General features: G+C 41.8%; 1 non-coding gene across 1 annotated transcript; it reads right to left on the reverse strand.

Annotated features, from left to right (window-relative positions):
• Window positions 1–11,387: 11,387 nt before the first annotated feature.
• LOC120252257 lies at window positions 11,388–11,494 on the reverse strand. Its single transcript, XR_005533802.1, has one exon. It is a non-coding gene; the product is annotated as a small nucleolar RNA R71 (small nucleolar RNA).
• Between the last annotated feature and the right edge of the window lie 13,548 nt (window positions 11,495–25,042).

Here is a 25,042-nt window from a genome sequence, read left to right on the forward strand (position 1 = left end):
AGGTAGCAGAGCGTCTCCTTTTTCCTCTGGTGTGATTTATTCTACCTCCATTTCCTCAAGTTCTTTGTGGTCATAGTAGAGTGAATGGGCTAAAAGATAACCTTCTGCTGGGGCTTAGTTGCGGGTGCAATTGAGTGAAGAGTTGAAGTGATTTTAGCACGTAGGGCTTAACTGTAGCTAGGGATCTTTGATAATTGCTTGTGTGATATGAATGCGAAGCATTCTTTCCTTATGTTGAGCATTACTTTTCTCGGGTTTTTACACTAATATGTGTGTTTTTATGTTACTTTCGTGCAGGTAGGGTTGTGAGGCCGAGTATAAAGGAAAGAAACCAATGTGGATCATAATGCACCGATTTTGGAGGAAATCTTGCTAAGGTTCGAACGCGAAGACATAGGTCGGGTGTGAGATGCTAGAGTGTGTGCCAACCTCTTCATCTTTGAGTTAGCACAACCATTTAGAGGGGTACAAGGGCAGTCACACTCAAGCATTCTGACTTATGCACATAGAACAAGATCTCCACCAACTTGTCCGTCATTAAAGAAGCAAAGCGATCCATGACGTGAACGTGTACCCGTTTGTGTCACCTTGATGAAAGTATGGACTCGGAAAGTATTTTAGGCCAGGTACTTTAGCAGAGCTGTGTAGCGAAAGTACTGTAGCAGCATTGTTCACAGCCACCTGGGAAAACATGAATTCAGAGAATCCACACGGGCGTGTGGAAATTATACACGCCGTGTGGAAATTCCACATGGGCGTGTGTAAAATGCACTGGCCCATGTAGTCGCTCGATTCCAGCCGTATTAAAAGCCGATTCAGCCCCGATTTTAGCATTCGTTTCTCCATCTTTTCCCCAACTTGAGAGAGGGTTTTGGCTAGGGTTTTGAGAGGTATTGGCTAAGTTTTTGGAGAGGTTCTACGGCTCCGACATCGTCATTCCTTAGGAAGAAGGTTGCTAGGGGAGCTTCCGTCGAGGCGTATCCTATAGCGGACAAGGGAATCCTTGGACGACGAGTAGAGGACTTTCCACAAAACCATTGCCACGACTATTGAGGGGATTTCTCTATGGATTCATCACTTTTACATTCTATTTCTTTGATTGTATTTAGCTCCATGGAAAGCTAAACCCCTAGTGGGTACTTGGGTATTTGTGAACTCTAGGATGTATTTGTTTTATTGAATCTCTTTATTATGCTTTCAATTAATTGATGTTTGTTGTGAGTTCCAAACTTGAATACTTGATTGTATGAACATTTCACTTAGAGTGACACTAGGGTTGAGAGTTCTTGTTGGTAACCTTGTGAGTGAGTGACACACCACAAGCATTAGACAAAGCCAGGTTGGAGAGGGTTGAGAGGGTGAGTCGAGAGGTACATGAGCATCGACTTTCCCCTCCGGCGTGATAGATTCTACCTCCGTTCTTTGAGTTCTTTGCGGCCATAATAGAGTGAATGGTCTAAGGGATGACCCTCCGCTGGGGCTTAGTTGCACGTGCAACGGAGTGAAGCGTTGAGGTGATCTTAGTATCTAGGGCTTAATCGTGGTTGGGGACCTTCCACCTGAACCAAAAGGTTAGGTCTATAATTAGGAAGAGATTTATCACTTGGAATCCCTTGAGCTCATTGCAACTCTATTCGAGTGCGAGGTTGAGAGGTTATCTAATCTCTTCCGGGACATGTATAGAGTTAGGCATAGTTGACCTTAGATTTGGGACTATGTATTCAAGGATTTCCATGACTCACCATTGCATTGATTAGGAATCATAATAGAGGGTTCTTGCACTTGAAACGAATGTCCTAGGAGGAGCATTATCCGAGTACCCCATCTTTATCGATTGCCTTACCTCCTTTTTCACTCGTGCTTTCTTACTTGTATTTTTTACTTTTGAGAATTGAATCATTGTCACACTTATAACTACTGATCTTTCACATAGCTAAGAAGCGGATTAAGTGTTTTTAATCCCTACTCCCTGTGGATTCGATACCCGCTCATCCGGGATTATTACTTCGACAAACCTGTGCACTTGCGGGATATACGCAAGGGGATCTTGTCAAGTTTTTGGCGCTGTTGCCGTGGAGTAGGCGTTTAGAGATACTTTGAACTTTGTTTTCTTACCTATTTATCATTCATTCTATTTCATACTTTTTTATTCTTCCATCATTCTCATTTGTTTTCTTTTGTTATGTTTTACTTTTTCTTGCAAGGATTTTAAATGATTATTGACCCAGACGTTGCTCTATATTTTCAGGTCGAAGCTCTTAGTAAAAAGGTTGATAGAATTGTTACTTCATGACAACAAAACATTCCATGTTACAACGCTTATCATCCAATTGAAGTGGGCTACCCAAACTTATTATGGAATAATGGTGAACAACATTGGGAGGCACTTCAAGAGGAATGTCAAAGGGGTGAGATACTCGGCGAGGATGCACCTCAGTTACAAAGGGTATTAGCTAACTTTATTGAAGCATCCGATGGCTGCGTCCAAAATATGAAGACCACATGAAGATGTCATGAAGCCTCCTATAAAAACCTAGAGCATCAATTAGGAGGGATACTTGACACACTCTCCAAGGAACAACAAGTATTTCAGAAAGCAAGTCAAGATCCTTATAGAGAAGATGTGGTAGTGAATGACAATGAAGAAGTGGGCAAAACATGTATGATGTTGTCGAGATTGAGAGGATACATGAAGAACCGTTCATTTAATGTGATGAATGTTTGAGTAGACAGTATGTTTGTGAGCAAGAAATGATGCAAGGAGAGTTGGCGAAGACAGATTGCTTCCAAGTTGAAATTGAAGAAGAAGCAACCCCTAAGGTAATGGAACACGCATCTCTCTTTGGGATTGATCAATTCATAAATTACAAGAAAGAGATTTTGGGTTTGGAAGAAGATGTGGGTAGGAGATTGAAGCCACCCAATGACCCACTTGTGCTAAGCTTGGATAATTCCCAACCCAAATTGTTTCCTTGGAGGGCAAAAGGTAAGGTGGTTGGACTCTCCAACAAATATTCCACCCCAGCAAGCAAATTTTTGGTTTAAGGGAAATAGATATGCAATGTCTAATCAGAAAGAACATACTCTTTTCAAGCCTCCATAAGGTAAAGAAGAGGTACGTCAAGCTTAGTGACGTTAAACAAGTGCTTCTTGGGATGCAACCCAAGTGTTTACTGATTTCTTATCTTCTAGTTTAGTTTGTTTGCATGAATAATTTGTTAAGTGTTGGTGTCTTGATTTTTAGATGCTTGTGCTGAGATTTTCTTGTGGGCTTTGAATATTCATCGTGTGTTTTCATGTGAAATTCATGAAGTTATGTCATTTGAGCTTTATTCCATGTTTTTCGGTGGTAAAACTTGAATACTAGGGCAGGCTCTGAGTGTGTAAACAAGTTCAGAAACTTTCTGCAGAGCCTGCAGGTTTTTCTAAGGCATCTAGTGAAGACGCACGGGCGTGTGGAATTTCCGCACGCCCATGGATTTATATTGCGAGCGCATCCAGAGAAGGCACAGGGGCGTGTGGCTGCCCCTGTGAATGACCATGCGAATATCGCACGCCCGTGGGTAATTTCTGCACGGGCGTGTGAATTCCTACACAGTTCGGCCGATTATCTCGAGAGCACACAAGGGCGTGAACTCGCACCTGTGGATGACTTTGTGAAAACCGCACGGGCGTGGGTAATTTCCACACGCCCGTGCAAATCTCTGCAGAGGAGCCCTCTCTATACCGAGATGACACAGGAGCGTGTGATCACCCCTGTGTGCTGGGCCTGTGAATGCCCACGGCCGTGTTAAATTTCGCATGGGCGTGTGGAACACTTAAAGATTTTTCTCGGATGTCCAGAGAAGCCACAGAGGCATGCGGCTGCCACAGTGTGTCGGGCGCACGGGCGTGGGTATTTTCCGCACTCCCGTGCGAGAGCGTTTAGAGTTAGTGAGAGTTTTTCCCGAGAGTGGCCAGGGGCGTGCGCCTGCCCTTGTAAAGCTCTCCTGTCAGGGCGCAGGGGCCTGGGTAATTTCCGCACGCCCGTGTGGATGTACAGAACGCCAAGAGGCGTGAGTTCTTTTTAAAGAATAGTCGTTTCTCTTCTCCCTCACATCCTCCATTCGTCTGGGAGCACTTTCACATCAACCCCCGACCACCTAGCGCTGATTTGGTAGGATTGTTGCAAGGTTTTTCGACCGATTTGTAGTTCTTTCATTTTAACTCGTCGGTAAGCCGTATTTATGATTTCCTTCATCAATTCATGATTTTCATAGATGAATCTGGTTAATAATGCTTCGTTTCTTCAATTAGAAAGATAATTTATGTTTAGAACGAAGTTACAAGTATTTTTAAGTTGTATTTTAGGATTCTTGTGGCGCGGCCGTGTGGTTTTCACGCCCCGTGGACCCACACGGGCGTGCGGAAATTCCACACGACCGTGTGGATTTTTGCAGATTATGGCACCTCGATCGAAGAAGCAAACTGATAAGAGGCCGCGTGAGTCATCCCCTGAGTCATCCCCTGAGCCTGAGGGCATGAGTTTCGCGATTCCAGAGCATCTGGTTCGCTATGAGCGCTTGTCGAGACTCCAGTTCTGACAGATTCGATTCCTGGACACGAGTATACTGAGAGATCTACAGGAGGGAGATGAGTTCGCTGATGAGGTCGAGGATCTCATTTCAGCAGGTGGTTGGCGTTAGTTATTGACGATTAGAGAGCCAACCATCTGAGAGTTTGCACTGGAGGTGCTATCATCATTCAAGTTTGATAGATCGTACGCCAGCTTCGACAGTTTGGACACCATTCAGTTTAGAGCACTTGGGCACCACCATAGCTTGAGCATCACTTAGTTTTTAGTTCTGCTTGGCTTGTATGAGGAGGCATTCTCATACACTGAAGAGTATTCTTAGTTACCGACTGCTTATCCTGGAGCTTTGACCACGCAAAAAGCTTACAGGGTGCTATGTGGGCAGGGTTAATATGAGCCGGGGTTGTCCAAGGCCACGTGCCTTTTTGGACCTGCATACTGATACTTACATGCCATCATGAGCAGATCGGTGAATGGCTGTGGTGATAGCACTGCCGTTCTAAGCCAGCAGGAGCTTCTATACTTGTACTCGATGGTGCAGTGCGTACCGATTCACTTAGGACACATCATGGCAGAGTACATCAGACATCAGGGACATTATGCTAGACTGGGAGCGATCTTCTCGGGCCCCTACATTATGAGATTAATGCTGGGCATGGGTCTCTTGGATCCGATTTGTGGTGCTGAGAAGACGAGTATACCTACCCCCTAAGTTTAAAGACACTGAGATTGGTGGGCATGGTCCGTAGAGTTTGGACAGGGGTTTATGCATAGGTGCTACCAGCTCCAAAGATAGCTGAGGGTGAGGGTGATCATGCCGAGGCTTCCCAGCCTGCTTCCCAGCCTCAGTCAACACCGATGGAGATCGAGGCACCTTCGGCAGTAAAGGACGCTTCCCCCGTACGTATATTTTCACCATCTCGAGCTCATGATCGCTTCGAGAGGCTCGAGAATGCGGTGGGAGTGATACGGAAAGAGGTCTCTGAGATCAAGGCCACGCAAGCCGCTCAGTACACAGAGTTCATGGCACGTTTTGATATATTACAGCAGATCTTAGAGCGAGATGTCACCTACTCATTTGTCTTGTGACCTAGGACTCCTCAGCCCCCCTCAACATCTCCTGCACCCCCATCCTCTATACCAGCACCGGTGGATCCACCTTATGTTTCCCCACCACCAGCAGTAGCAGAGGATCCGACAGAGCATGACACCGACATTTGACTTTATTTTTCTGCAATTTCTTTATTTTGCATTTTATTTTAGACTTGTTCACTCAGAAAGGATTCTCCTTCTGAGTTTATTTTCATTTTGCATGTTGAATTGTATTCATTGTCTATCTTTTATATATACTCGAGTTATTTTTGTTTTATTGAGCTTCACTGAACCCCCTCGTGTATGCGTGCAGATGGTCTTGTCATAATGGGAATCGAGACTCTGTCATGGCCATGGCCAAGGTGCTTCGGCACTTGCCCATGTGAGCTTCACAACCAGTCGGAACATTACTCCCAAGGATTTGGCTTCATCAAACACAACACTAGGAGTCAGGGGAGTATTATTTTGATTGCTTCTCCCACATATATTCTTCATTGATATACATTATGAGTGAGCTTGCATGTGTACATTGAGGACAATGTACAACTTAAGTGTGTGTGTGTGTGGGGGTGGGGGTGTTTCACAGTGCACACATCCTTTTTATTGTTCTTGATTGATATACATGCTCACATAGCCAATGGCGGTTCACCTTAGTTTCAATGATTGTATTCTTGAGTGTAGGAGAATTTTTAACATTCAATGTTTTCATGCTCTAGTTCTTGCTTGAATTTCTAGGAATTTTTACCTGATTTACACTCAGTGCACTACTCACTCTTAAACACTATTGGAAACTCATGTTTGATGTTAAAGGGACTAGTTATAGTTGTTTCTTGTGTTAAATTCTGAAAAAAAATATAATGGAAAATAAAAAGAAAGAACAAAATAGTTTTATTGTTTATTTATGCTTGTTGGGTGGAAAGAGCTCCCACCTATGAAGTATGAAGCTACTCTCATAAGTCAGATACTAGCTATGCCCTAATGAGAGAAAGAGCTATCTCATAGGATGAGTGAAAGCTACCACTCCTGTAGAAAGAGCTACCACCTCGAAAGTGTTAAAGCCACCTTAGCGGCTGCTTTGGAAAGGGCTAACTTAGAGGATGTGTGAGGCTACTACCATCTTTGAAATTTTTGTCACTTTTGTAGATAAATAAGTCCCTTGTACTTAGAACTTTGAGGAGTATACCTTGGGTTGTTTTGAGTGAGTTCACACACGTACACGATTTCGGGTTTGTTGTCCTTTTTTATTCAAGTTCTTAGCTAGAGCTTTGACTTTTTGTATTTATTGTTGAAATTTCCCTTACTTGTAGAATGCTCTCTCTGTACACTTTGGTGAACCTAAGGCAAATCACTTCCAATATTTCATTCATCTATGCACAGAATATTTAATTTTTGCTTGAGGACAAGCAAAAGCTTAAGTGTGGGGGAGTTTGATAAGTGCTTGTGTGATATGAATGCGAAGCATTCTTTCCTTATGTTAAGCATTACTTTTCTTAGGTTTTTACACTAATATTGTGTTTTTATGTTACTTTCGTGCAGGTAGGGTTGTGAGGCCGAGTATGAAGGAAAGAAACCAATGTGGATCATAATGCACCGATTTTGGAGGAAATCTTGCTAAGGTTCAAACGCGAAGACATAGGTCGGGTGTGAGATGCTATAGTGTGTGCCAACCTCCTCGTATTTGAGTTAGCACAACCATTTGGAGGGGCACAAGGGCAGTCACACTCAAACATTCTGACTTATGCACATAGAACAAGATCTCGACCAACTTGCCATCATTAAAGAAGCAAAGCGATCGATGACGTGAACGTGTGCCCGTTTACATCGCCTCGAAGAAAGTATGGACTCGGGAAGTATTTTAGGCTAGGTATTGTAGCAGAGACTGTAGCGAAAGTACTGTAGCAACGCTGTTCACAACCGGCCGAGGAAACGGGAATTCAGAGAATCCATACGGGCGTGTGGAAATTATACATGCCCGTGTAGAAATTCCACATGGACGTGTGTAAAATCCACAGGCCCGTGTAGTCGCCCGATTCCAGCCCTATTTAAAGTTGATTCAGCCCTGATTTCAACATTCTTTTCTCCATCTTTTCCACTGCAGAAGCTACTGTAGCACCTGGAGAATTTTCAAGTCAAAAGTTGAACCATGGCATACGGTCTCAATGCTGCCCTAGATGGAGCCCGGGATGATCACTTTAGCCAGAGAAGTGGATAATGTGTTGGAAGGCATATGGGCTTAATGAGGTTCTCATTGTGCCAGTATGGATATTATTAATTGAGCTGGAGTGCATTTTTGCCTACCCCAAATGGCCTTAATGAGGAGCTCATTAAGCCAGTATACCACCAGTATAGAGGCCAATTTGAGCCGGTATACAACCAGTATGGAGGCCATTTGGAGGTTGTTTTGCATCTATTTTGAGGGCATACAGGCTGGTTTGGAGAGGGAGTATAATGGGAGTATATGAGGGCATTTGGAGTAGGGAGGAAAAACGAAGACATCATCTTGGGGAGAGTTAGCTTGAGGCTTGGAGGTGATTAAGGGCTTGAACTTCAAGGGGAGAGCTTCATCATCAAGGAAGGAGGAACATTTGGCATTCCTTGGGCTAGAGGAAGCGTCATTCGGCCGGCATCGTTCTTCTTCACTATCATTTGGACTAGGGAGTGCTATTTATGCTTTTGTTTCTTATGTTTCTTGAGTTTGTGATTCTTGTTTGTATGATGGCACACTAGACCCCCAAGGCCGCCTGATGTAGGTGAACCTTGGAGGGTTCATCATGTATTGTGGATGCTATACTTTTATTTTGAAATACATTGGTGTGATTTATGGTTTGGCTCATTGTTCATCATGTCTAGAACTATAAAATAGAGAGATCCTTAGTTCTTTATTGAGTTGTACTTGTAGATGTGACCTACTCGCATGTACTAGATCGTTAATGAGCTAGAAGGGGTATTCTTGTATCGACATGCTGAGAAATTTGGATGTTGGTAGCCCCTCCGAATTATAAGGATGAACTTAGGTCAAGTGTATCCTTATTGCATGATCTTCCTTCGCTTAATGCAATCATAGGAATGTGATTAGGGAGAGATCGTTGTCATTATTCGTATGGGATTAGCGTTTAACCGCCGAGAGATTGGGGCTGAACTAAATTTTAAGATCCATCAGTCCAAATCACCCTTGCCATGTTGTTCTTATGCATCCATATATCATGATGACCCCTCATGGGGATCCTCATCCCTAGGCCTATTTATCATCATCATTGCTCTTGTGATTTCTTGCTTGCCTTGGAATTGTTATACATGTGATTTATTAGTATTGATGCGTGTATTAGAGTGAAATACCATGTTTAAGTTGTAAGGTTAGAAAGTAAGTTATGGAGGAGTAATAGGACCTCCTTAGCATCTTGTAGAATACGACCCCTGTGTCAGTCACTGGGTATTACTTGGTGACCCCGTACACTTGCGGGCAAGCAACCAAGTTTTTGCCGCCGTTGCCGGGGACTTAAGGAATTATAGGAAACTTCTAGCTTATTGCTCTAACCATTTTTATTTTCTTTTATTTCTTTTTTTCATTTGTTTTAATTCTTTTTGAGCTTAACTTTCTTTATCTTTATTGACTTTGCAAGGTACGGTGCATGACACATACAAATCGATCAAATTTAGTTGCGCAAGACAGTGAAATTGGGAGAACATTGCATCGAAGACTTAGAGAAGTGGGTGAAAGCATTAGTAAAAGAAACATCGAAATTGAGGACACAGAATCTGTAATCATGGACGAAGAAAGAAGTACTGTATCAAAATATGAAAGGCTGCAATTCACGGGTATCGAAGTAATAATTACCCCGGTGAGTGGGTAGTCGAATCCACAGGGAACAGGGCTACTAGTACTAACTTCTTCTCTGCTTTCTAACTTAATGATAAATGGAAAGGTGTGGTGATCTAATATGCAAAGAAATGAATACCAGAGACAAATATGCAAGGGTTAAATGGATGGAGATCTCAATCAGTAAAAGTGGGGTATTCGGGCAATGCTCCCCCTAGGATTCAGGTATTAGGTACCGAATAAGCAAAGTGTTTCTATGATGAGTAAGTTAAGTCGTGGAAATCCAAATATAATCGGATCCGGCCTCCCGATCACCGATACTAGTCCCCTACGAGGTCCCGGTGGAGAAATCGCTTAATCTCAACACCTCACACCACATATGACTGCAAAGCACTCTAGGGATTCCAAGAGTTATATCCGATTCCTAAAGATTGATCCAACCCTAATTTGAGGCGAAGGTTCCTAACCCCCTACAAGGTCCCGGTTGAGAAATCTCTCAATCTCATGCCTCACACCAAATATTGTTGCATAGAGCTTAAGGAACGGAGATAGAATACACTCAATCGGAAGGGAGAGGGGACACTCCACTATCTCATGACTCACCTTCTCAACCCTCTTTAACCTTGAAGTTCTAACTCTAATAGAGACCTCTCTCACACCAAAGTAACAAATCATGCAAATCCAATTAACCACAAGGATTAATTAAACAAGCAAGCAATGAGAATACAAGATTAAAACTTAATCAAACTCGGATTAAATAGAAACATTAAGCAAATCCACAAAAGATGAGAATCCTAGGGTTCCACAGGCCCAAAATACCCTCTAGGGTTTTAGCTCTCCATGGAGCAACATACAAAAACACACCATCAATGAATGAAAGTACATTAAAAACCATAGAAATAAACACCCTTATGTATGAGTCGATGGCCTTGATGGAGAGCTTCGACGTCTTGAAGGACCCACTCCGAAGCTAGGTTCACCGGTGGCTTCCTTGATGCTATGACGGAGGAGGAATCGATCAAAGTTGGTGACGAAGCGCCTCCAAAGCCGCAAAGACCTCCTCTCCAAACCCTAGCCGTCTCACCCCTCAAGAGTCGCACAAAAGATGATAAAGAGTAGGGCAAAACGGCTATTTATAGGCCTTAGATCGCGTCTGTCACATGCCCTCATGCGCCCGTGTGGATTTTCCATGCGCCCGCGTGAATAGTAATTTTGTTACAGTAAAATTGCTACAGTACTTTCACAAAACACGATCCAAATACTCTTCTCTTGAGGCCACATGTCCGGGCACACATCCATGAGGTAGGTTATAAAACTTTTCTTCATCGATGTATCTTTGAGAGGTCTTGCAATCTTCAGAAAGAGAAGGAACATGAAGATGTGACTGCCTTTGTGCCCTTCCAACTAGTGAATTGACTTGAATCTTCTTGGAAGTTGGCACACATCTCCACGTTTATGAACTCCTCTCGTATCTTGGTCCTTGAATTGAGAAAGAACTCCCAACATTGTGTCTTTATATCCTATCTTTGTTTCCTTTTTACTCTTCAAGGCATTCACAACCTATATGCATAAAAGAACACCAAATACACAATATGAGACATAAACCATGGTAAAAATGATGCTCAATGAATGTAAAACATATATAAAAATATGTCTACTCAAGCAGTTATCAATGGTCTTGCAAATGTAGATGCCCATGATCATCTTTCCTGTTTCCTTCAAATCTGTTCCACTTTCAAGATAAACATGGTGACAGACGATGCAATCCAGCTACAACTATTTCCATTCAGTTTGAGAGATGGACTATACCAGTGGCTCACATCCTTACCGCCGGGATCGATCAAGACATGAAAAGATATGGTTGAAAAATTTTTGGGAAGGTATTTTCCTCGTAGCAAAGTGGTGAAGCTAAGGCAAGAAATTTCGGCATTCAAACAAGGAGAGTCGGAGACACTATTTGAAGCTTATGAGAGATTCAAAGACCTTCTTCGGAGATGTCCCCATCATGGCTTTGCTTCTTGGATGCGGGTTCAAATCATCTACAACGGGTTGAACTTTGCAACTCGTCAATTAATTGATGCCGCATCGGGTTGATCTCTTAGTAACAAATACCCCGACGAAGCCGAGCAACTCCTTGAATCAATGGCAAGCAATGAGTCTCATTGGGCCTCAAGAGGTGCACCATAGAAAGGGGCCAGAATTTATGAAGTTAGTTCCAATGATGCTCTTGCCGCAAAGGTTGATGTGTTGTCTCGGAAGCTAGACATGCTCATGGGCAGTAGCTTGAAGTCAAAATCAGTGATGAGTTGTAGCAGTTGTGGTGGACGGCATGGAGTCACCCAATCCTATTGCTAGCTCCTCCGTTGGCCCAATTGAGAATGTTGATTATATTGGAGGACAAAGGCAACAAGGGAACCCTTATAGCTCAACTTATAATCAGGGGTGGAAGTGCCACCTGAACTTTTCATGGAATCAAGGGCAACAACAAAAAGCTACACCATCTCCATAAGGTCCCCAAATGCAACAACCAATGCTAGAGAAGAGGTTCACTATAGAAGATGTGCTTGCCAAGTTCATGATCAACACTGAATCAAGGTTTAATAGCATAACCAACATTATGGATTCTCAGTTCAGTAAGGTGAATGGCCAGCTTGCTCAACATGCCGGACAATTCAATGAGATAGGCTCCATTTTGAGAAATCTTCATGCTTTTGTACAATCACTTGAACATCAAGTCGGGCAGCTTGCTAAAGCAAATTCTGAGCGATTTTCAGGCAGTCTTCCTAGCAACACTGAAGAGAACCCAAGAGAGCGCTTAAAGGCTATTGCCCTTAGAAGCGGGAGACAGGTTGGGACAAGGGTCGGAGTTGACCCAAGTGTCAAGGAAACTGGGGTAGCTGAAGTGGAACACCCCAATTTAATTGAGAAAGTTATTGAGAAAAAAAAAGCAAGGTGAAAATAAGGAAATTCCACCAAAGGGTTCATCAAAGCCATCTGAGTACAAACCTCCAATCCCCTATCATGCCATATTCAAGCAAGATAAGCAGGATGTGCAATTCAGAAAATTCATCAACATCTTCAAGCAACTCCACATAAACATCTTGATAGTGGAAGCTTTGACTCAAATGCCCAAGTATGCCAAGTTTTTAAAAGAATTTCTAACAAACAAGAGGAAATTGGAAGAAGAGGGCAGAGTTGCACTCACGAGAAATTGCTCGGCCATTTTGGAGAAGAAGCTCCATTAAAAATTGAAAGATCCGGGAAGCTTCATAATTCCTTGTGTACTTGAGGGTGGAGTTCAAGAAAATGCCCTAGTAGACTCAAGGGCAAGCATTAATGTTATGCCCTATACCATGTATTTGAAGCTTGGTCTTGATGAACTAGACCCACGAAGATGATTTTACAATTGCCGGATCGATCAACAAGGAAGCCTTGTGGGATTGTGGAGGATGTGATTGTCCAGGTGGACAAATTTGTATTCCCTGTGGATTTTGTCATCATGGATATTGATGAAGATGTGGAGACACCATTGATTCTTGGTCGGCCATTCCTCAGTACCTCCGGTGCCCTAATTAACCTTAAAGGAGGAAAATTAACATTAATGGTTGGAGAGGAAGAAGCAATGTACACTCTACCGGCGGCCATGAAACACTCCTTAGACCATGATGACATGCTTTATTTTGTTGATGAAACTGAACTTTTAATTTATGATTGTGTGCAGGAGGTACTTTCATTGAATCCATTGGATGAGTACTTAGGAGAGCTAGGAAATGAAGATCAAGAAGAACCTCACTCTCCTCTTCCAAGTTCTAATTTGAAGAAACCAAAGGAGAAGGTTATGTGTACCAATACCAAAGAGAAAGAAAAGAAAGATTCAATGTTGAAGAAAATTTTGAGGGAGGTCCGGGGAAAGAAGAAGAAAGGTATCACTCATTCTCATCCAACACCTCAAGAAAAGAAGGTACAATCTTCACCTCCCTTCATTCATGAAAAATGTGAAATTCATTCATTGATGCCCTTGAATTTATCGGGAAGAAACACCAACAATTGGAAGATGACTGGGGGAATTTCAAATTATTCGAACCCCCGTGAGGCAAGTGAAAATGTACATCAGGCTCGTGACGTTAAACAAGCACTTCTTGGGAGGCAACCTAAGCATTCCGTGGTTTATTTTGATGTTTGTGTGTTCTTTGTGTTCATGGCCTTGTTATTTTTCGTATTATCATGGAGTTATTAATTTGAATAAGTCCATGCTCTCATTATTTTGTGTATCATGATCATTGTCCATGTGGTTGTTTACTTATTTTTATTGTTGAGCGGCACTTGTTTGGGCTATCATTTCATGCATTAGATCGAAATTTTGAACCATTATTTTATGTTGGAGATGATTTTAGAACACCTTGTAGCCATGCTCATGTGTTTGGAGAAGCAATCAAAGCCTTAATGCATGATTTTAAGTCTAAACGGCTTCAATGAGGAGCTCATTGAGGCCGTTTGGAAATTCCAGAAAGTTTGGCTTGTGCCAAACGGCATCAATGAGGTGCTCATTGAGGCCGTTTAGAAATTCCAGAAACTTTGGCTTACTCCAAACGGCCTCAATGTGGACCTCATTGAGGCCGTTGGGGGTCTAGATATTCATGAAAACATTGTCACCTTCTCTCTATTCATTCTTCTTCTTCTCTAAACAAAACCTAACCTTCATTATCCATAAAACCATGGCTAAATCTCACCATTTTTTGTTCAAAATCATCTCCTCATCTCCTTGGGAAACAAATCTAGTGTTCTTCTTCAAGCTAAACTCAAGTGCTCTCGAGCTTTTGTTGGTGAGAAAGTTGATGAGAAAAATTTATTCTATTCTTTTCTTCTTGCTTTCTTGAGTTTTTGTGTGGATTGTTTCAAGCTTTTATCTTGTATTGTGTGGTATAACATCATGTCTTTGAATTTCCTTGAAAATATGTACAAATTTTTCGAAGTCATGATTGATGGGAACCTCTTTCAAGCTGAATAGTATCCATACGGGCTCCATATGTCCGTATAGATCTTATTCTCTTGAGTTTCATCATGTTTTTATCTATTTTCATGCCACATTATGCACCCTCTTGGATTCCTTTAATTCATACTTGAATAATTATTGATGTAGGAATGCCACACGTCAAGAAACTCGCTTCTAATCGGCCGAGGAAGGACTCTCACATCCCCGAACAACCCCGTTTCCCTTGTTCTCTTCACAAGTCTCGCTATGAAAATTTAAAGACCAAACCATTTGGTACTTTTCGGCATATTGATTGGAATGTCTTTGGAGAACTCAGGTGGGATGTGCAAGTGAAAGATTTATTTGCTCGAAATGGTTGGACGGAATTATTTTCAATCGATGAACCTACTTTTCACCAACTCACATTGAAGGTGTTGAGCACATTTGAGGCGAAGCAAGATGATAGGAGTGTTCTCATTCGATGACAAGGTGCCATTAAGTTCCAAGATTTTGGAAAAATTCATGAAATGAACCACATGGAGTTTGCAAAATACATGGGAATCTATGATGATGAGTTCACTAGCGCGTCGTTGCTTAATCGGCCCGCATTGATTATCCATTTGGCATGAGTGCAAGCTAATATTTGAAGTCCTTATCACCTACTGACACCATAAATACTCGGAAGGCTACTCATTTGGTGAATCCCCTCCACAGCTACATTCATTCTCTATGGTTTGGCACATTGTTCTTCATGTCTAGAACTATAAAATGGAGAGATCCTTAGTTCTTTATTAAGTTGTACGTGTAGATGTGACCAACTCGCATGTACTAGATCATTAATGAGCTAGAAGGGGTATTCTTGTATCGACATGCCGTGAAATTTGGATGTTGGTAGCCCCTCCGAATTATAAGGATGGACTTAGTTTAAGTGTATCCTTATTGCTTGATCTTCCTTCGCTTAATGCAATCAAAGGAATGTGATTAGGGAGAGATCGTTGTCATTATTCGTATGGGATTAGCATTTAACCACCGAGAGATTGGGGCTGAACTAAATTTTGAGATCCATCAGTCCAAATCACCCTTGCCATGTTGTTCTTATGCATCCATATATCATGATGACCACTCATGGGGATCCTTATCCCTAGGCCTATTTATCATCATCATTGCTCTTGTGATTTCTTGCTTGCCTTGAAATTGTTATACTTGTGATTTATTAGTATTGTTGCATGTATTAGAGTGAAATACCATGTTTAAGTTGTAAGGTTAGAAAGTAAGTGATGAAGGAGTAATAGGAGCTCCTTAGCCCGGTGGAATACGACCCATGTGTCACTCATAGGGTATTACTTGGTGACCCCGTACACTTGCGGGCAAGCAACCATATACAATGAAAATACTACAAACTAGTGCTACAGAGATCAAAAGGAAGTCGTAATGCATAAAAAGATACTGTTGAGACTAAATATAAATTTCAACAAGCAATATGAATTCAAAAAAATTGTAAATAAATATCAAAATTTTCTAGCCTTGGGCAGGCTTGCATAAGCACTGCTATAATGCTAAATTTTCCTTCCTCATGCAGGATTTTTTGGCCTCACTCCAAGTGCATGATACATTAACCCCCTGGATGGATCAACTCCTTGCCTAGCACTTTCAATGATGAGGTTTCTAAGTGCGACACCACCAAGTCTAGTCAATGAGTAGAATACAATGGTGAAAACTTAGTATAGCAGATGATCAAAGCTCTTAGAAGGAGGAGAATAAATGAGTAGGAGATGATTAAGAATACTTGTCATCCTCTACTCATAAATGAGTAGAAGATGATCAAAGCTTGTACAAGTAGAATCAAGCACAATCAATTTAGCTTCCATGGTGCTCATCGCATTGAGCTTCTGCTTAGTAGATTTTCATTAAACAGCTCCTCCTCCAAGTAGGAATATTTGTCCTGAGTTTAATTTAAGATCCACTGAGTCAAATATCCAGTTGAAATATGTATATCCATCTACCACACTAGGGAATTCAATATACCTCAGTCCAAAACCCATAGAGCATTTTAGGAATCTGAGAACCCTCTCAATAGCAAACAAACATTCTTGATTTAGGTTACTAATATATCTACTCAGTCTAGATACAGAATGCACAATGGCAGGTGTAATCCTATCTGATAGATACATCATGGATCCTATGATTTTAGCATAGGGATCCTGATTCACAGGTTTACCTTTGTTCTTCTTAAGGTGTACACTGGGATCAAAAGGTGTGCACTCCTGATATCTGTATTTCTCAAACACTTTCTCAATGTAAAGATATTTGGATAAAGTAATGCCATATACTGACTTAGTAAGCTTGATTACTAGGACAACATTAACTTCTCATGGATCTTTCATATCAAACTTACTACTAAGAAAATTCTTGACATCATAGAAAAGATCAAGATCAGAAGCAAAGATAAACAAATCATCTTCAGATCGAATGCGGCGTTAATCCTGGCGATGACAAGGTCAAGAAAGGGAAGGAATAACTAGTTGATTCGGAATCGAATCCGTTTTTATTTTAACAAGTGTTCCATAGATTCTGCTACAATTGAATCTTGTGCAAAGTCAGTAGTACTAGGGCCTTCGAGTGGGAATTTCCTTCTATAAGCAAATGTATCAAAGTCGGGGCTTAAGTAAGGCAGATCCTTATTCTTGGGAAGTAACTTCCAGATAAACTGATTAAGGATAAGGAGTTCCAGTCGAAAGATAAATGAGTTAGTTCAGGCTCCAACACACAAGCATACAATAACACATTTGCCATCTACTAATTTACTGTAAACAAACCTATCATAGCTGTTTACAACAAATCCATATGAGATGATTGTAAAGTGAAACTTAGCATACTACTGCTTAAGGTCTTGCTTCGGTCCATAAAGAGATTTTACAAGTCTGCAGACCTTGTGCTCTTGTCCACGGACAACAAAGCCTTCAGATTGCTCTATATAAATTTCTTCCTTTAAATAACTATTCAGGAAAATAGTTGACACGTCCGTATATGCGTGTAAACCGCAAGTGCATGGGTGTTGAAGTAATAATCCCAGATGAGTGGGTATCGTATCCACAGAGAGTAGGGAAAAAAGACACTTAAGTTGTTTCTTAACTAATGTGGAAGATGAATAGTGATAAGTGTGACAAAATATGAAATAACGAAAATAAAAACAACAAGATAGAGGGCACAAGTAAAGGAGAAGGTAAGGCTATCGATAACGATGGGGTAACCAGATATTGATCCGCCTAGGACAATCATTTCAAGTGCAAGAACCCTCTATTATACTTCCTACTTGATGAAACAATGAGTCATGGAAATCCTTAATTACATGATCCCAAATCTTAGGTCAATCATGCCTAACTCTATACATGTCCCAGAGGAGAGATTGAATAACCTCTCAACCTCGCACTCGCATAGAATTGCAATGAGCTCTAGGAATTCCAAGTGATAAACACTATTCCTATTTATAGACCTAATCCTTTGGTCCAAGTGGAAGGTCCCTAACCACAATTAAGGCTTAGGTGCTAAAATCACTTCAACGCTTCACTCCGTTGCACTCCCAACTAAGCCCCAGTGGAAGTTCATCCATTAGCCCATTCACTCAACTATGGCCGCAAAGAACTCTTGGAACATGGAGTTAGGATAGATCACACTGGAGGGGAAAGGGGACGCTCCGTTACCTCTCGACTCACCCTCTCAACCCTCTCCAATCTGGCTTTGTCTAACTATTGTGGTGTGTCACTCACTTACAAGAGTTACAAAGAAGAACTCTCAACCCTAGTGTCACTCTAAGGGAGTATTCAAACAATCAAGACTCCAAGATTGGAACTCACAATAAACATCAATTGATTGAAAGCACAATAAAGAGGTTCACTAAAATGAATACATCCTAGGGTTCACAAATACCCAAGTACCCACTAAGGGTTTAGCTCTCCATGGAGCTGGATACAATAAATGAAATCGAATGTAAAAATAAAGCATCCATAGAAAACCCCCTCGTTAGTTGTGGCGATAGTCTTGTGGAGAGTCCTCTACTCGTTTCAAGGGGCCCTTTGTCTGGCCTAAGATACACCTCACCAGATAGGTGTCAACGAAAGCTATCAAACTAACCTTCTTCCAAACGGCTCGATGTCGGAGCCGTAGAACCTCTCTAAAGCCCTAGCCAAAACCTCTCAAACCCTTGCCGCCGCCCTTTCTCAAGTTGGGGAAAAGATGGAGAAAAAAATGCTGAAATCAGGGATGAAATCAGCTTTTAAAGGGCTAGAATCTTGAATTCACACAGCTGTGAGGGCGTCCCTGTGGATTTTTCACACTAGCGTGTGGAATTTCCACACGCCCGTGTGTATTCTCTGTTTTGTTGTTTTCTTGGCCGGCTGTAAACATTGCTAATGTAGTATTTTTGCTACAGTGTTTTCTATGATACCCTGCTACTGTGCCGGCCTGAAATACTCCCGAATCCATACTTTCATTGAGATAACGCAAACGGGCACACATTTACGTCGTGAATCGCCTTCCTTCTTTAATAACGGACATGTTGGTGGAGATCTTGTTCTATATGCACAAGTAGGAATGCTTGAATGTGACTGCCCTTGTGCCCCTCTAAATCATTGTGCTAACTCAAGTACGAGGAGGTTGGCACACATTCCTGCATCTAAAACCCGACCTATATCTTTGCGTTTGAACTTTAGCAAGATTTCCTCCAAATTAGTGCATTACGACCCACATTAGCTTCTTTCTCTCATAATCGGCCTAACAACCCTACCTGCATGAAAGTAATAAAAATACACCCATATTAGCGTTAAAATCTGAGAAAAGTAATACTTAACACAAGGAAAGAACGCTTCGCATTTTTATCGGATAAGCACATATCAACAGTCTTTACATCCATTTAATGGATTTGAAATTTGAAAACAGAGGTAAGTGCTATAAGAATCCTAATGATGGTGGTGTGAGCTACTAGTGAGTAGGTGTCAAAGTAATCGAGTCCCTCTTTTTATCTGAACCAATTTGCAATGGATTCGTCAATGTCACAACATCTTCCTGAAGTCTCATTTATAACCCAAAGGTTTATTCATAGGAGGTGGGGAAGTAACTATCCATCTATGGTTACTTATGATTGAGTGGTACTCATCATCTATAGCTTCTTTCGAGAATACTGAATTAGTAGAAGCTACAGCTTCTGAATATGTGGTAGGAGTATCCTTTATCATGAAGATGATAAAATAATCACCTAAGTCTCTTTCCACTCTATGTCCCTTTGTTGTTCTAGATACCTGTATAGGAATAGGAACTAACCTAGAAGTGGAGTGATAAGTGCTTCTGTAATTGTAATAGGAAGTATTATTTTCTTACACTGGGCATTGCTTTTCTCATGTTTTATCACTTATGCATGTCTATTTGTGTTCTTTTGCGCATGTAGGGTTGTGGGGACAATTAGAAAGAAAGAAACTAAAAGTAGATCATTGATGCAATTTGTTGATGAAATCTTGGAGTGAACAAATGTGAACACACAAGTTGTGATCAAAGACATGTGAGTGTGTTAACCTCTGTTGTGCTGTACTGTACTAAATAAATGTAGCAGTTATTGGTTATAGTGCACTGAAAATTCATTTTCTAGAAAACTACACTGGTGTGTGGAAATTTTATACGCCCATGTGGATGCCCGATTCCAGGCCTATTTAAGTCGCAATTTGAGGCATTTTGAAGAATTTTTTTCCCATCTTCTCCCTAACTTTGAAGATCCTTGCGGCTAGGGTTTGAAAAGGCCTTAGCAAGGTTTTTGGAGTGGTTCTAAAACCTTCAACATCGCATTCCTTCGGAAGATAGTTATTGGGGGAGCTTTCATCGTTATCGATTCGAAAGGTGTACCCTAGGCTTTACGAGGGAACCTTTGCAGAAGACAAGGCTATTTCACAAGACCATCGATACAGACTACAAGGGAATTTTACTCATGGATTGCATGTTTTTACTTTTGATTTCATTATTAATTGTATCTTGCTCCATGGAGAGCAAAACCCCTAGTGGGTGGTTAGACTTTTAAACCTTAGGATGATTTTGTTCATTGACCTTTTATTATGTTTTCTTTAATTGATGTTCTAATTGAGTTCCAATCTTGAATGTTTGTTGAGATGATTTTACCTTATAGTGATACTAGGGTTGAGAATCCATCTGGGTAATTCCTGTGGATGAGTGACACACCATGAGGGTTAGATAAAGCTAGGTTGGAGAGAGTTGAGAGGGTGAGTCGAGAGGTAGCGGAACATCCCCTCTCTCTTCTGGTGTGATTTATCCTACCTCTGTGTTCCAAGAGTTCTTTGCAGTCACAATAAAGTGAAGTGCTAAAAGTGGAACTGCACAAGGGTTAGTTGTGCAAGCAATAGAGTGAAGCATTGAAGTAATCCTTAGTACTGGGGCTTAATTGTGATTAGGGGTCTTTTGTTTGTACCAAAGTGTTAGATCTAGAATAGAGAATAGGGTTTATCACAAGGAGTCCCTAGAGCTTCTTGCAACTAATAAATGTCTAAATGTATATATTTTGTACATACCAATGCGCATGTTTATTGTATTTTATTGAGAACTCAATCCTGTTTTTATGTGTACATGCACTGTAGCAGCTCGGAACATGAAAATTTCATAAAAAGTCTAAGTCTGGATTTCCTTATAGGCAGTATTATGACCATCCTCGCGAGCAGTATTGTGAGCATGAGGCTACCCGCAGGGAAGCCCGAGTTCATCCATTTATAAGCATTGTTAGGGTTTCTTTTGAGGGGGGAAGCCTTCTTCTTGGAGCTCACCACCCCCACACCAAATCGGAGCTAGAAGTAAGGTTTTAAGGGCATTTCCACGGAGGATTCGACGAGGAGAGTGCGATTTTGGCCGAGATATACTCCTAGGGCTTGTGTAGAGGAGATTGAAGACAAGGGAAGCCACCTCTTGTGTGCCGTCTTTGGAAGCTTCTCCGGCCTTCATTCTTTGAGGGAGCATTTCTTATGTTTTGTTTGTTTGCATGGATTTCTTGTTGTATTTGATGACTGTGAATAACTAAACCCCAAGGTCACCGGATGTAGGTGATGCTTGGGGGTGAACTTGTGCTTGTATGGATGCTTGGTTCTTTCTATTGTATTTTGGCTTGTTTATGATCCTTGCTTGGTGTATTTGAATGCTTTGGTATGCATGAGAACTCGGTGTATCAATTCTTAGGTAATGCTAGGTTGCATGACCATTGCCCTAGTGTTAGACTTACCAAGCTTGGAAGGGAAACACGTATAAATACGCTGTGTCCATCGAGTATTTATACCGCTCCAATTCTAGGGTTAAGTATTAGCTTGTATTCTAACCCTAACTTAAGAAAACCACCTTTCCCATTGCAATCGTAGGAGGATTTGGGCGGAAGAGATTCCGTATCCAATACTCATACCGGATTAGGGGTCAATTGCCGTGACCATCGAGTTAACCTAATCTAGGGTTTTCTCGGTCCAACTAGCCATTTGCATGTTAGTTCTGGCATCTTGCACACTTTAGTAGCCCCTGAGAGGATCCTCATCCGCGATCGCTTTCTTTCCTTGATTATCCCCCGTATCTTGCCTTCATTGTTAGCATTTTATTTTCATTTTACTTGTTTATTTGTTTTATCACTATCACATTCAAACTTGGAGGTTAAACAACATAGCGAAGAGGAAGTAAGAGTAGCTTCTCGGGCCCTTGGGAATACTTACTTGGCGATCCCATACACTTGCGGGGAAGCAATCAGCAATCCTACAAGTGTGAGGCATCGAGAGCATTCCTTTTCACCTGGGTATAGTGTAGGATTAGTGACAGTTAACCTTAGGTTTGGGACAGTGTGTTTAGGTATTTCCATGACTCATTAAACATCAGTTAGGAGATATAATGATCAGTCTTGCAATTGAATCAATGTCCAGGTGATTGATAAGTGCTTATGTATTAGTAATGCAAAGTATTCTTTTCTTACATTGAGCATTACTTTTCTCAAATTTTATCACTCATATATGTTTATTTGTGTTACTTTTGTGCATATAGGGTTGTGGAGACAATTGTGGAAGAAAGGAGCCAAAGTAGATCCTGGATGCACTTTGTCGATGAAATCTTGGAGTGCACACACGTGAAGACACAAGTTGTGCTGAAAGACATGAGAGTGAGTGCCAACCTCTGTTGTGCTTGAGTGAACATGGAAATTGGAGGGCCACAAAGAAAGGCATGCTCATGTGTTATGACTTGTGCAACACTAGCAAGACCTTCATCAATGTGACATTTATTAAAGAAGAAACGCGATACACCGCATGGATGTGTGCCCATTCATGTGGCCACGATGAAAATTGTCGATTCGGGATCATTTTGGTGAAGCACTGTAGAAGTCTAATGTAGTAAAAAAAGTAGTAGTTGTTGTTTACAGACCGCAAAAATCAGTTTCCTTGAGATTCACAAGGGTGTGTATAATTTCCTCAAGCCCGAGTGGATGCCCGATTCTAGCCCTATTTAAGACACGATTTCAGCCGTTTTGGGGGATCCTTTGCCTATATTTTTTCCATCTTTTGCCCATCTATGGAGGTGCGACGGCTACGGTCTGGAGAGGCTTTGGCAAGGTTTTTGGAGTAATTCTACGGCCTTCAACATCGCATTCCTTCGGAAGATAGATATTGGGGGAGCTTTCGTCGGCATCGATTCGGCAAGGTGTACCCTAGGCTTGATGAGGGAACCTTTGGAGAACACAAGGCTATTTCGCAAGACCATCGATATTGATCGACACGAAGTGTGTACACCCGCAAGCGCACGGGGTCGTCAAGTAATAAACCACTCGCGCACGCGCGAATGGGTCGTATTCCTAAGGTGCCTGAGGAGCTACCCTACTCACTTCTTACCTGTTGTTTAGCTTACCGATTCCAAGATAAGAGAAAAGAAGAAAAGAAAGCAAAACGAAAAGCGAAATGAAATCTTAAGAAGTACGAAACAAGTAAAACACGGGAGATGCCTAAGGTTGGAAAACAGTCACGGATGCGGATTCCCAAGGGGGCTACTATAGTGAGTAGAAAATTGAGTAATAAAGCACGTGGCTAGTTGGACCGAGAAAACCAAGACCTAGGTCAACCCGATGGTCACGGCAATTGACCCCTAACCCGGTGCAAGTGTTGAGCGCCGAATCTCTTCCGCACAACTTCCCGCACGGTTGCAAGGAGAATGTCGGTTTTCACAAGGTAGGATGGAAACACAAGTAGTTTTCAACCCTAGGATTGGAAGGGTATAAATACCCGATGGTCACGGCATATTTATACAATGAACCCTTCCTAGTTTGGTGGAGTCTAGCACTAAGGCAATGGTCATGCTACAAAGTGCTACCAAGAATTTGATACATCAGTCAATCAAATGTACCAAAACAAGCAAGAACACCAAACAAGGATCACAACATGCCAAACATGCATAAACTACTCAAACAATCCAAAACATCACAAGTTCGACCCCTAGGTTCACCTACATCCGGTGACCTAGGGGTTTAGTTGTTCATCTTCAACAAGAAAACCAAATAATCCATACAAACAACTAAAGTAAACATGAGGAACACTCCCTCAAATGATGAAGGTCGAATGACGCAAGAATCCCCGGAGAAAGCCTTCCGAAAAAGCCACTCGAAGGGGTGGCTTCCCGTTGTCTTCAACCTCCAAGCAATGATGCCCTAGAAGTAGATCCTCCTTGTTCTTGCTCTCCCCGCCGAGAAAATGCTCGAATTTCCTCCCTTTTTTGCCCTCCTAAAGCTTGGGTTCAATTGATGTGGAAGTGTTCTCCCAACCCTAGCTGGCCTTGTCCCCAAAGAAGAAGAAAAATCAAGAAGAAAATGCCCAAAAAATGCCCTTCAAGACCTTATAAGTGCCCAGATCCCGACCGGTAAACGGGTCAGTATACCGGCCGTATACCGACCCCTCGGGAATTTCAGTTTCTGCCGAGAAGACCGCTATGAGCTACAGTGACTGCTACAGTGCTCCCCGGCCCCCGGAAACGCCGTTTTGATGCTGACTTCATCCCCAATCGCGTCGCCGAGGTACCAAGGCTACAAAAGGCCCTGAAATGCAAAAATACTACAATTTAGACCAAAAAGGCATCGATTCAACAAATAAATATAAAGAATACTACAGAAACAAATACATGCAAAATACATACTTTTTAGAGCGTTTATCAAACATCCCCCACACCTAAGCGTTTGATTGTCGCCCAAGCAAACAAACATGAAGAACTAAGGAAATAAGATAAGCGGCTAAAAAAATATGACCTCAAGCTCAAAAGTAAAGAACTCCACAAGCACGAATGGGACGAAATCAAGGAGTGAGTCTGGTCGATGAATAGTGAAGTGATATTAGCTTTGTCTCATCTAGAATGCCCCAATGAGTGTGTGCAACCTCCCACCTTGACCTCCACACCTGGATTATCCCGGGATGCCCTTTCACCACACACATAATGAAGATGACATTAAAGTGCCAAAGACTTCTTCAATACTCAGGTAAAAGTCCTCCGGTTCCTCAACACGATTTTTAACCCTTAAGTGATTGCGAAAGCAGGTTCC

The sequence above is a fragment of the Dioscorea cayenensis genome, chromosome 20 (genome assembly GCF_009730915.1).
Source record: "Dioscorea cayenensis subsp. rotundata cultivar TDr96_F1 chromosome 20, TDr96_F1_v2_PseudoChromosome.rev07_lg8_w22 25.fasta, whole genome shotgun sequence".
Classification (NCBI taxonomy): Eukaryota; Viridiplantae; Streptophyta; class Magnoliopsida; order Dioscoreales; family Dioscoreaceae; genus Dioscorea; species Dioscorea cayenensis.